At 39.1% G+C, this 10495-nt stretch overlaps 1 long non-coding RNA gene across 1 annotated transcript; it reads right to left on the bottom strand.

Annotated features, from left to right (window-relative positions):
- Positions 1-9145: 9145 nt before the first annotated feature.
- LOC123037867 lies at positions 9146-9695 on the bottom strand. The gene is made up of 3 exons (XR_006417668.1): positions 9637-9695; positions 9511-9574; positions 9146-9456 (listed from the first exon to the last, which is right to left on the bottom strand). It is a non-coding gene; the product is annotated as an uncharacterized LOC123037867 (long non-coding RNA).
- Positions 9696-10495: the final 800 nt, after the last annotated feature.

The raw sequence follows: 10495 nt of genomic DNA, 5'->3' as shown, positions 1-10495 counted from the left end.
CTGATCACTGCCCGTCTTCTTTACGTGGACCATTGCTCGACGAGTGAAGACATCCGATAGGACCTTCTGACGCTTTCATGTGCATGGCTGCTTTAAGAATCTCATAGTTAGTTTTAGTCAGCTGTTCGTTCAGATAGATTGGAGTGGGCGAATCTATGCCAACATAACTTAGAGAAAGCTGCCTTTTCGTTTCACGCCGTAGTGCACCCACGGTACGCATTAGGTTAACCTTGTCCTCAAGTCTATCAAACTTGATCATTATAATTGGGTCAACTATAGAACGACCGTTTCTAGGGGGTTTCATCCGGAATATATCTCGAATTCTTGGGGAAGGGGTAACCTTAAGGTTAAAGCAAAGGGTGTGAAACAATGCCCTCACATCTTCGCCTTGATTAAATGGTACCCCATGAAGGCGGAGATCACAAGCTACCCTTTCATTTTGCTGCAGCTCAGATGCCGACTTTAGGCGATTGACTTGGTCTCGCAAGGCCCGGATTTCCGCAACCTCACTCTTTAAACGCTCAACTCTCTTCATGATTTCCGACATATCACTGTTAATAGCGTCCAGCGTAACATTAATTTTGGTCGTAATGCGATTCTCCAGTTCAGCCATATGGTTTTTAAAGAAATCAGTTTGCTCAGCAAACTTCTGGCTTATTTTTTCCCAAAGCCCATCTGTTGGAGAACTTAACTCAGTGGAAGTTTTTTCCCTGGTTCTCTTTGCTGGCGGTTGTGGCATGTTTAGGCAGTTAGAATTTAAAAAATGGTTTGGCGAAAAATAAGCTAGCTGCTACAACACGAACTCTTTTAACAGTCAAACTTCTGCGGTGGTATGATCGTGCCGTGTGAATGGTGACAACAGCTGACCTGGTCTACTTCTAGTTTTTGGCTTACTTTTGACACGCTCTCTGGCTCAAGAGAGATTTCCGCCTATTTGCCGTTTTTCACCGTGTTTGCGACGATTTGAGTGGTCTTCGGGGATATGAGTGGCTTTTGCGACGCGAAGAATATAGTTTTATTTTACCAAAATCAGCAACGATACGGGAAAAACATCAGCATGTGCAGACGACTTAGGCTCCGGGACGATTTGTTGAAGCTTATTGTTGGTCGTAACAGTAGCGGGAACTCAGAAAAAACGAGGTATAGCACGTCATTTCCCTATTATATAATAAAGTTTGGAAAATCAAAAAGTAGGAAAATCAAAAAACTAAAAAAAAAGAAGACGGAAGCTAACTTCGGCAAGCCGAAGTTTTAATACCCTTGCAGACCTTGCCGAAATTGCTTAAATTGAAAATGTAGCGAAAAGAATAATTAAACATAAAAAAATTGGAATTGCGTTGTTTCATGTCTTTTGTACTGCAAAAATGTCATATAAAAATAGAAAAAACAAGAAAGGAAAGCTAACTTCGGGAGAAGCCGAAGTTGAAATACCCTTGCAGAATATTCTGTAAATTATATTCTCCAAAATTATTTATATGATGCATTCTTAACACTCATAAAAATCCCAACTTCCTAACTTTAAAAACACCAAAGTTATGGCATTTCCAATCGTTCAGTTATATGGCAGCTATAGAATATAGACGGCCGATCCTTATGAAATTTGGTATGTCGGATTGATTGGCCAAAAATAAAGCCCATAGAAAATTCCAACTTCCTAACTTTACAAGCACCAAGGTTATGGCATTTCCGATCAATCAGTTATATGGCGGCTATAGGATATAGCCGGCCGATCCCGGCAGTTCCGACTTATATACTGCGTGCAAAGGAAAGAAGGGTGTGTGCAAAGTTTAAATTCGATATCTTTAAAACTGAGAGACTAGTTCGCGTAAAAACAGACAGACGGACAGACAGACAGACGGACAGACAGACGGTCAGACGGACAGACGGACATGGCTATATGTGATCCTGATCAAGAATATATATACTTTATAGGGTCGGAGATGTCGCCTTCACTGCGTTGCACACTTTTGACCAAAATTATAATACCCTCTGCAAGGGTATAAAAAGAATATTTTCGCAGCCTTTAAAAATTTTGCCTACGGAAGCTATTAGATATAGACGTCCGATTGGCATGTGATTTTATCATGATCAAGGTATGCGTAAATACATAAATAGCTTATACACTCCGCGAATTATTCTGAAAAAGATCAAATTTGGACCGATTTCACCCGATTGATCCTATGGGAGCTATAGGATATAGACGACCGATCGGCACGCGCTTTTACATTGATTAAGGTATGATTACAAAAATACGATTTGGAAAGATTCATGTCAATAGCTTTTACACTGCGCGCAATATAATCAATTCTTGCTAGATATATCCGATTGTTCCTATGGGAGCTATAGGATATAGACGTCCGATTTTGATCTTGATCTGCGTACACATGTTTTAGGAGGACTTTGAAAGTTTCAGATCACTAGCCTTTAAGCTGAGCCCGCAAACGGTATTGAAACAGACGGACATGGCTATATCGACTCCCCTATTGATCCTGATCAATATATATATACTTTATGGGGTCGGAAACGTCTCCTTCACTGTGTTACAAACTTCTGACCAAATTATAATACCCTCTGCAAGGGTAAAAAAATGTAAAAATAATTGTATTTATTTACTACTAGCTGACCCGGGGAACTTTGTTCCACAAACTTTTTAGGATTGGCCTTGTGATTTGTTGTTGGTCATGGCAAATGAAAGACGTATCGGAAATTGAGGTCTTTTAAATTCAAACGGCATGTCGGTTGGGATCATCGGTATCCTCGGAATGACAACTTCCTCACCTTTGAATTTTCCTATCATTATCTTAGCGTAAATTACATTGTTAATCAATTTTCTAACCACCAAACGCGTACCGTTGCACAGTTTTGGTTCGTTTATGTTTCGAAGCATGATTACTACGGAGCCAACTTTTAGGCGTAAATTGTGCGGTGGTAAGCCAGGCTCGTCCAAAGACTTTAAAAATTCAATTGGATAGTTGGTGGCTTCATCTTCATTTGTGACGCAGTCAATAGATTTGAATGAATGCATTGTTCCAATGATCTTTTTTTTTAATTATGTAGTTTAGGTCATCTACATCTTTATTCTTAGCCGCTAAAATTGTTGTCTCACGCAACCATTCATTATTTTTTAAGTTAGAAATAATTTCTGGAAATACATTGTTGATAAATTCGTCTTTCGATGAGACAAAATTACAGAAATTATTTTGAAATGATATTAATCCGCTCGATTCATTGACAGGTACTTGACCATTACCGATAGTCAGCAATTGCTCCGAGAAATGTTCAGCAGATGTATCATTAAGCAATATAACTCTTATGTTTGTTGTCAGTTGCAGTTTCTTCACATGGCGCCATAGATTTGACGATTTGAGGCAAGCGTTTATTTCGTCGGCAGCCGTAGATCTTGGAATTATTGGCAGTATTTGGCGGAAATCGCCAGAAAGTAAAATTATTCCTCCTCCAAAACATCTCGAGTCATTGCGTAAATCTTTTAATGTTCGGTTAAGTGCTTCTAATGCACGTTTATGCGCCATTGTGCATTCGTCCCAGATGTTGATTTTCGATACCGCTAAAACTTTGGCCATTGCTGAGTGTTTTGCAATATTACACGTAAGTTCTTCAATAGTTTGAAGATTTAACGGTAATTTAAATGGTGAATGAGCCGTACGGAATCCTGCTAACAATGTGGCTGCTATTCCAGATGAAACAACTGCAACCGCTATGTTAGATCTCGCCCGAACAGTTGCTAAAACTAATGACATGAGGAAAGTCTTTCCAGTTCCACCAGGGGCATATAGGAAATAAAAACCACCATTTTCATTATCGATTGCCTTCATTTAAGTTTCATAAACATCCTTTTGTTGGTAATTCAACAGGGGTACATTCGTTTGAACTACTAAATCTAATTCCTGGTGATTATATTCACGTTCCCCTTCCAATTCTCGATTAAATGCGTCATTCCTTTCACGATATGGTGGTGGCATTCCTAACCTGATTAATAAATTACTGCACATGAGGTAACTCATATCTTCGATCAAAACTAAAGCACGATTACTTATCTTCTCAACGGGAATGCTGTCGAATGGGATAAATATATTTTATGGACTTAACTCAATTGCAGTATTCAACGTTGCAATGTGAAATAATTGGCGAATATGGAACAATCCAACTGTTGTCGACAACGAAATCCATTCTTTTCATTATACGTCAATTTTGTTATTCCAAATCAGATTATTTTTTGTTATACCACGTTTTACAGTGACTGACGTCTGTCGAACGGGATAAAAAAAGTAAAAAAGTAAAAATCCTATGTTCTTCTCCTGGCTCTAAACTACCTCCCTGCCAATTTTCAGCTAAATCGGTTCAGCCGTTCTTGAGTTATAAGTGAAGTAACTAACACGACTTTCTTGTATATATATATATATATGATTTCAGACGCTATAGCTGCCAGAGAAACAATGGCAAAATTCGGCTCAAAATCGACATAGCTTCATTGTTTTTAAAAACAACAATAACTGCAAGGGTATATAAGCTTCGGCTTGTCCAAGTTTGCTTCCTTTCTTGTTTGAAGATAATATATTTATCAATAAACCCATCTTATTAACAGTACGACATTAGAACACTTAGTTTTGATAAACTCTTAAAATTGTTTTTTTATAAAAAAATACAAATTTCTTTGCACTGCACCAAAGATTTGTCTTTAAAATGTCCAAATATTGGTTAACATCCATTATATTTTCGATGAAAGCCAACTCTCCCATCCCTTTGCTCGAAATGCAGCCCCACACCATAATGGACAGTTTTCCAAACTTAACTGTCGGAATAGTATTTTGTGTCTGTAAGGCTGTTAAAGGCTTTCGCCACACTCGGGATGTTCCTTAAGTGTAGTGTAACATCATTTTCGTTTCGTCGCAGAATAAGACATTATTCCAAAAATCCATTGGCTTCTCTTTGTGCATTTTGGTAAACGAAAGTCTCTTTTCGATGTTAAAGCCTAGTATCCAGATCGACGAAAACCGTACGCTAGTCATGAGAGAGAGCGAGAGGCAAACAGCTGGCGTTCACTTTTCGTCGGGCCTTTTTTTCACGTCGGTCTCCTGATCGACGAAAAAAATACCAGAAAATTCCATAGCGTTGCCAGTCTGCGGAAATTAACTTTGGGTGAACCCTAGCGGAAAAGATTAAAAAATTTAATCTTTTGGCGTGCGCTTCTCACTGAACACTATAAGAAATGGAGGGAAAAACTCAAAAAACTCGCAAAAGTCGATTGCAGGTGTTTACATGTGAAGACAAAATAACATTAATACTTTCTGGGGTGCCTCTTGTCAGAGCAAAATGTTTTTTAGGTCCAGAATGTACGAAAAAACACAATAAAAGTGCAGTTAAGAACTTTAAATTAGCAAATAATTATCAGTAAATTAAAAAAAAGAACTGTTAAATTTAAATTGTATTGTATTTTAATTTCTTTGTACAGCGGCAGACTTGTCTTGCCAAGGTATTTGATAATATCTTTTAAAGGCTCTTTCCCGCAAATACGATATTTGAATTTTAACTGCTTGTCAACAAACCCAGCTGATTGACAGTACGACCGTAGCACGCTTAACTCTGATGAACTCTCAAACTTTTGGTCACACTGGAAAGATTAAAATTTTTACGCTAGCGTAATCGTTTCTCGATCTGGATGCTAGGCTTTAATCTTTTCCGCTAGGGTTCACCCAAAGCTAATTTCCGCAGACTGGCAACGCTATGGAATTTTCTGGTATTTTTTTCGTCGATCAGGAGACCGTCGTGAAAAAAAGGCCCGACGAAAAGTGAACGCCAGCTGTTTGCCTCTCGCTCTTTCTCATGACTGGCGTACGGTTTTCGTCGATCTGGATACTAGGCTTTAGAAAATAAGAACACTTTTAATTTTTGTCAAAACACTTTCTTGACAGTATGAAAACTGAATGTTATTTGATTTTATTTATTTGTAAGAAAGTTAACTAAAGAAATTTGTTTTTTTGTTCATTAATTTTATCTAAGATACCAACATAATCATAATAATATTTAAAAAAAATTAAAAAACACTGCAAAGTTACTTTTTTTACCCATAACTTTGGTGTTTTTATACTCGTAGAGTAAAAGGGTATATTGTATTCGTGCAAAAGTATGTAACAGGTAGAAGGAAGCGTTTCCGACCCTATAAAGTATATATATTCTTGTTCAGGATCACTAGCCGAGTCGATCTAGCCATGTCCGTCTGCCCGTCTGTCTGTCCGTCTATCTGTCTGTCCGTATGAACGCTGAGATCTCGGAAACTATAAGAGCTAGAAGATTGGAATTTCGCATGTAGATTTTAGGAGTTCCTACGCAGCGCAAGTTTGTTTCAAAATGGTGCCACGCCCCCTCTGACGCCCACAAGCCACAAGCTGTGGACACAGTTTTGATGCTATTATGAAAATTTTAATTGATATGTATTTGTTTCGTCAATACCTATCGATTTGCCTAATAAAAGTTTGCCACGCCCACTCTAACGCCCAAAAACCTATTAAACGCTTAAACCTGGCTAGCGGCTACATTTCCGCCTTTCATGGCCCGTGGTAGCGCCATCTAACGTAATGACTTTGGAACAGCTGGCCAAGGTGCTCAACAGAGTCAACGTTAATTCTCGATAAGGATTTCTATTAAAGGAAATTGCGATGGTTTTCATTTGTCAATACCGAACTATATCCCAAGAACTATGCAAATCAAATCAAGTTAGCCAAATCGGAGGTCTGAGTCAAACAATGGCGTATGTGTGTATGTATGTAAGCATATACATATGTATGTATTTACATTGTACACAGTTGCAATTGCCCGGCAAAGATAACTCCTTTCAAAGAAAGCTATTCGCTATACCCGTTACTCGTGTTGTGCAAACATTTAGACGTTAATATACATAATACTATTTAAGAATGTACATATGTGTTTAGCCAATATAAGTATGTATGTTTAATATTTCTAGTCAATTTATTGCACTCAAAAACATAAACATAAACACAGCTGCTGGTGCAGGACAAAAGCTGCCTGCGCTAAAGCAGCGCTGGTGCTGATGCTCGTGCTGTAAAGCTGCCAGCACTAAGAGATCGCCGAATTCAAATTGATAATTTGAACTTTTTTAGCTGAGTAACGGGTATCTAATAGTCGAGGCACTCGACTATAGCGTTCTCTCTTGTTAAAGTTAGGAAGTTGGGATTTTTTATGAGTATTAAGAATGCATCATATGAATAATTTTGGAGAATATAATTTACAGAATATTCTGCAAGGGTATATCAACTTCGGCTCCGCCCGAAGTTAGCTTTCCTTTCTTGTTATTGTATAAAACCTTTAAATATTTAATTTTTTCCCATTGTCAAAACACTTTATTGACATACTGTATATACTACGTGAAATAGAAAGACAACTTTGGGGAAAGTTTCAATCTGATAGCTTTAAAACTGAGAAACTAGTTTGCGTAGAAACGGACGGACTGACCGACGGACAGACTGACAGAGAGACAGACGGACAGACGGACATGGCTAGATCGACTCTCCTGGTTATGCTCTTCATGAATATATATACCTTATAGGGTCGGAAATGTCTCCTTCACTGCGTTTCAAACCTATACCCTCTGCAAGGGTATTAAAATTTACATCATTGTTTTTAGACCTAGAAACAAAATGTCAAGCTATAGTAGAATTTATTACTCATTCTATTATATTAAACTCGAACAACACCAGGAAAATGAAGATTCGGGTTCTGAAAGTGCTTTTCGAAACTTGTTAAAACTAATTTTGGATTTCTTTGGCTTAGCTCGTGTTTATATATTATAGCGACTTTTTTTTAGATATTGACCGAATAAGCGTTTTTAAGTACGGTTTTGACATATACTGTCCAATAACTCTTTACCAGGTCTGCCTAAGAAAATCTAGAATCTTCACGATAAAGCCTAGTACTCAGATCGACGATCGCGTTGCTAACCACCTGAGATGAACACTGTGTGAACGTTCATCAAGTCCTCACAAAAATATTAAAGCCTAGTGTTCCGATTAAAGAAGTTCGCAAGCGAAAAAAACTTTAAAACTTTAGTCGTTCTGTCAATCCGTTGGGCTTGTTAACAAACAGTTAAAATTCATAAGAGTTATCTGGATGAATGGCCGATTAATGAATATTCTCAAGTACCTAAAAATTTTCCAAGTACCTTAGCAAGATTTTGCCGGTGAATAAAAAAATTAAAAATTAAAAAACATGTGTATAGGTGCACTAAGTTCTTGCATAAGATTTTTCTCGGTTTTTTTGTTGGGTTTTATAATTTTTGCTCTAAGAAACTCTCTGCTCTGAAAAGAGACACCTCGAATGATTAAATTATTTAATAGTCTATAATATTTATCAATATTGATATTGTTTTTTTGCGTCAAATCATGCGGCACCCAAACATCCAGCTTTTTTTGTATCCAGCCTTCTGCAGATGGCTTAAAACGTTTTTGGTAGGGCTATCTTCAAGTTGGAATCGGCTGGAGGAATTAGAGTAGGAGGGTGGCAACCCCTACTGGAGTGGCGCCCCCTTCTGCTGATGTCTTGGCTATCTAGCTATTTAAACTAGCCCGGTTCGCTCTGGGTATGGCTAGGATGGCCTTGATATGTCCAATGACCCAATTTCGAGAGAGGCGAAGGGAATATGGCGAGATATAGGCATGATAGGCAAATTTCTATATAGTCGCAGCCATATTGTCCCAGCAGACAGAACATAAAAATGTTAAAATAGTGTTTGTGCCGAAATATATAAAAAGTGAGTGTTAGAAAAATTTGTGTTAGGTTTAATAGTTCATTTTATTTATAAATAATTATTCGTAGGGCAACCGGGGTCCCAATACAAAGGGCCCCGGGATATTTAAATTGGAAGTTCAAATTAGAAGACTTAATTGGACATATAAAATTGGACTAATTGGAAATTCAAATTGGACATTGAAATTGAAGAACTTAAATTGGACAATAATAAAATTGGACTTTAAATTAAATTGGAAATTCAAATTGGACATTTAAATTGGAGGGAATTAAATCTGGAAAAATCAAATTGGAAATTTAAATTGGACGTCAAATTGATTTTTAAAATTGGAGGATATTCAATCGGAAGATAAAATCGGGACTTACAATCTGGATATTGGCATGCGTACCTATACGCACCTTCTTACAACCCAGAGATACGTTTTGGACACCATAACTCGTCATCCTCGGACGCCGCCAACGCTTTCTTATATACGCCGGTGAGTCCGTTCCGGGCTATTAAGACCCACCTGTTTTGGGGTCGTAAGGCTGCCAGTGCGCGCGGCGTTGAGAGGCACCGCCATCAGGCTCGCCTTCGCCACCGCTCCTCGGGGTGTTCCAGGCCCTTACTGCTGCTGGTCTCCGGCAGAGTACACTGTAGTCGGGGCATAGTTAGCCCGGCGCCTAGCCCAGAAGTGGCTGAAATTATTAACGTTAATTTAACTGTGCACATTATTAAATTTATGTACTTACCTGTTGACCTGTAAAATTATCCGGACTTAGACCCGAAAACCTCAATTCTTGTCCTCGTTGTTGCCTGTAAAAAAGGGTCGCGATTATTAGTTTTCGGCGGGATTGTTTACAGCGCGTAATACTTACCGTTTGGCCTGTCCCTTCTTTTCCCTAGGAGCTCCTCAGGATTAGGTGACCCGACACACTACCTAGTGTGTGCCCTTTTGTGCGCCTCGTTCCACTGCGAGTTCCACCAATACAGTGACTGGTGGAACATTATTTCCGCGGCGCCTGTAGCCTTTGCCAAAGGAAGGTAATCTTCCGCTTTGACCGGTTAAATTTGAAGACGTTGGCCAAGTTTGGTCGTAGAGGCTATGAAAGGATAATTTAATTACTAGGAGAGCAAGTTATGTTAACTTTAGTACTTACTGTGGATATTAAATGTACATGAAGACTGAAATGTACGAGTGAGTTGTCATTGTGGGGGAGATGGAGCTGTCCTAGTCGCGAGGAGTGACTTGGACCAGCTGATTATGGGTGATGCCTCCGCAGAATCCTCCGGGGCATCCTTGGTTGGGTGGGCGTGCTTGGCTAGGTCACCAATAGCCACCAAAACACCATATATTTCCCGTCACTCCTAATTGTTTGCATTGTTTACATTTTGGTTTGTTTTGTTTGTTAGTGATGAGCGATAGTTTTTGTGAAGTGAGACGCGCGTATATCGATGTTTATGTTGTGGAATCTGTAGGGACATTGGGGATACTCCGCCCTGGGGATTCGGGAGCTAGCCGGCGCCGTCCCAGGACCAAATGCAGTTCCATAACATAGTGGCGCCCAATGTAAAAAAATAAATCGTCGAGACGACGACGTCTCGCATATAGGGATTTGCCTCGCATAGCCTCCGCTCCGGTGACTTGCAGAGCAACAGCAGGTTGTATGCAACTGCACCGAGAGTGGTGGGCTGCGAGGCAGAGTGACAGGCTTAGGGGATTTTTTTTGAGCAGGC

This window comes from Drosophila rhopaloa, unplaced genomic scaffold (assembly GCF_018152115.1).
Source record: "Drosophila rhopaloa isolate 14029-0021.01 unplaced genomic scaffold, ASM1815211v1 contig_202, whole genome shotgun sequence".
In the NCBI taxonomy this organism is placed as follows: Eukaryota; Metazoa; Arthropoda; class Insecta; order Diptera; family Drosophilidae; genus Drosophila; species Drosophila rhopaloa.
The sequence above is the reverse complement of the archived record's forward strand: the minus strand, read 5'-3'. Positions and strand labels throughout refer to the sequence as shown.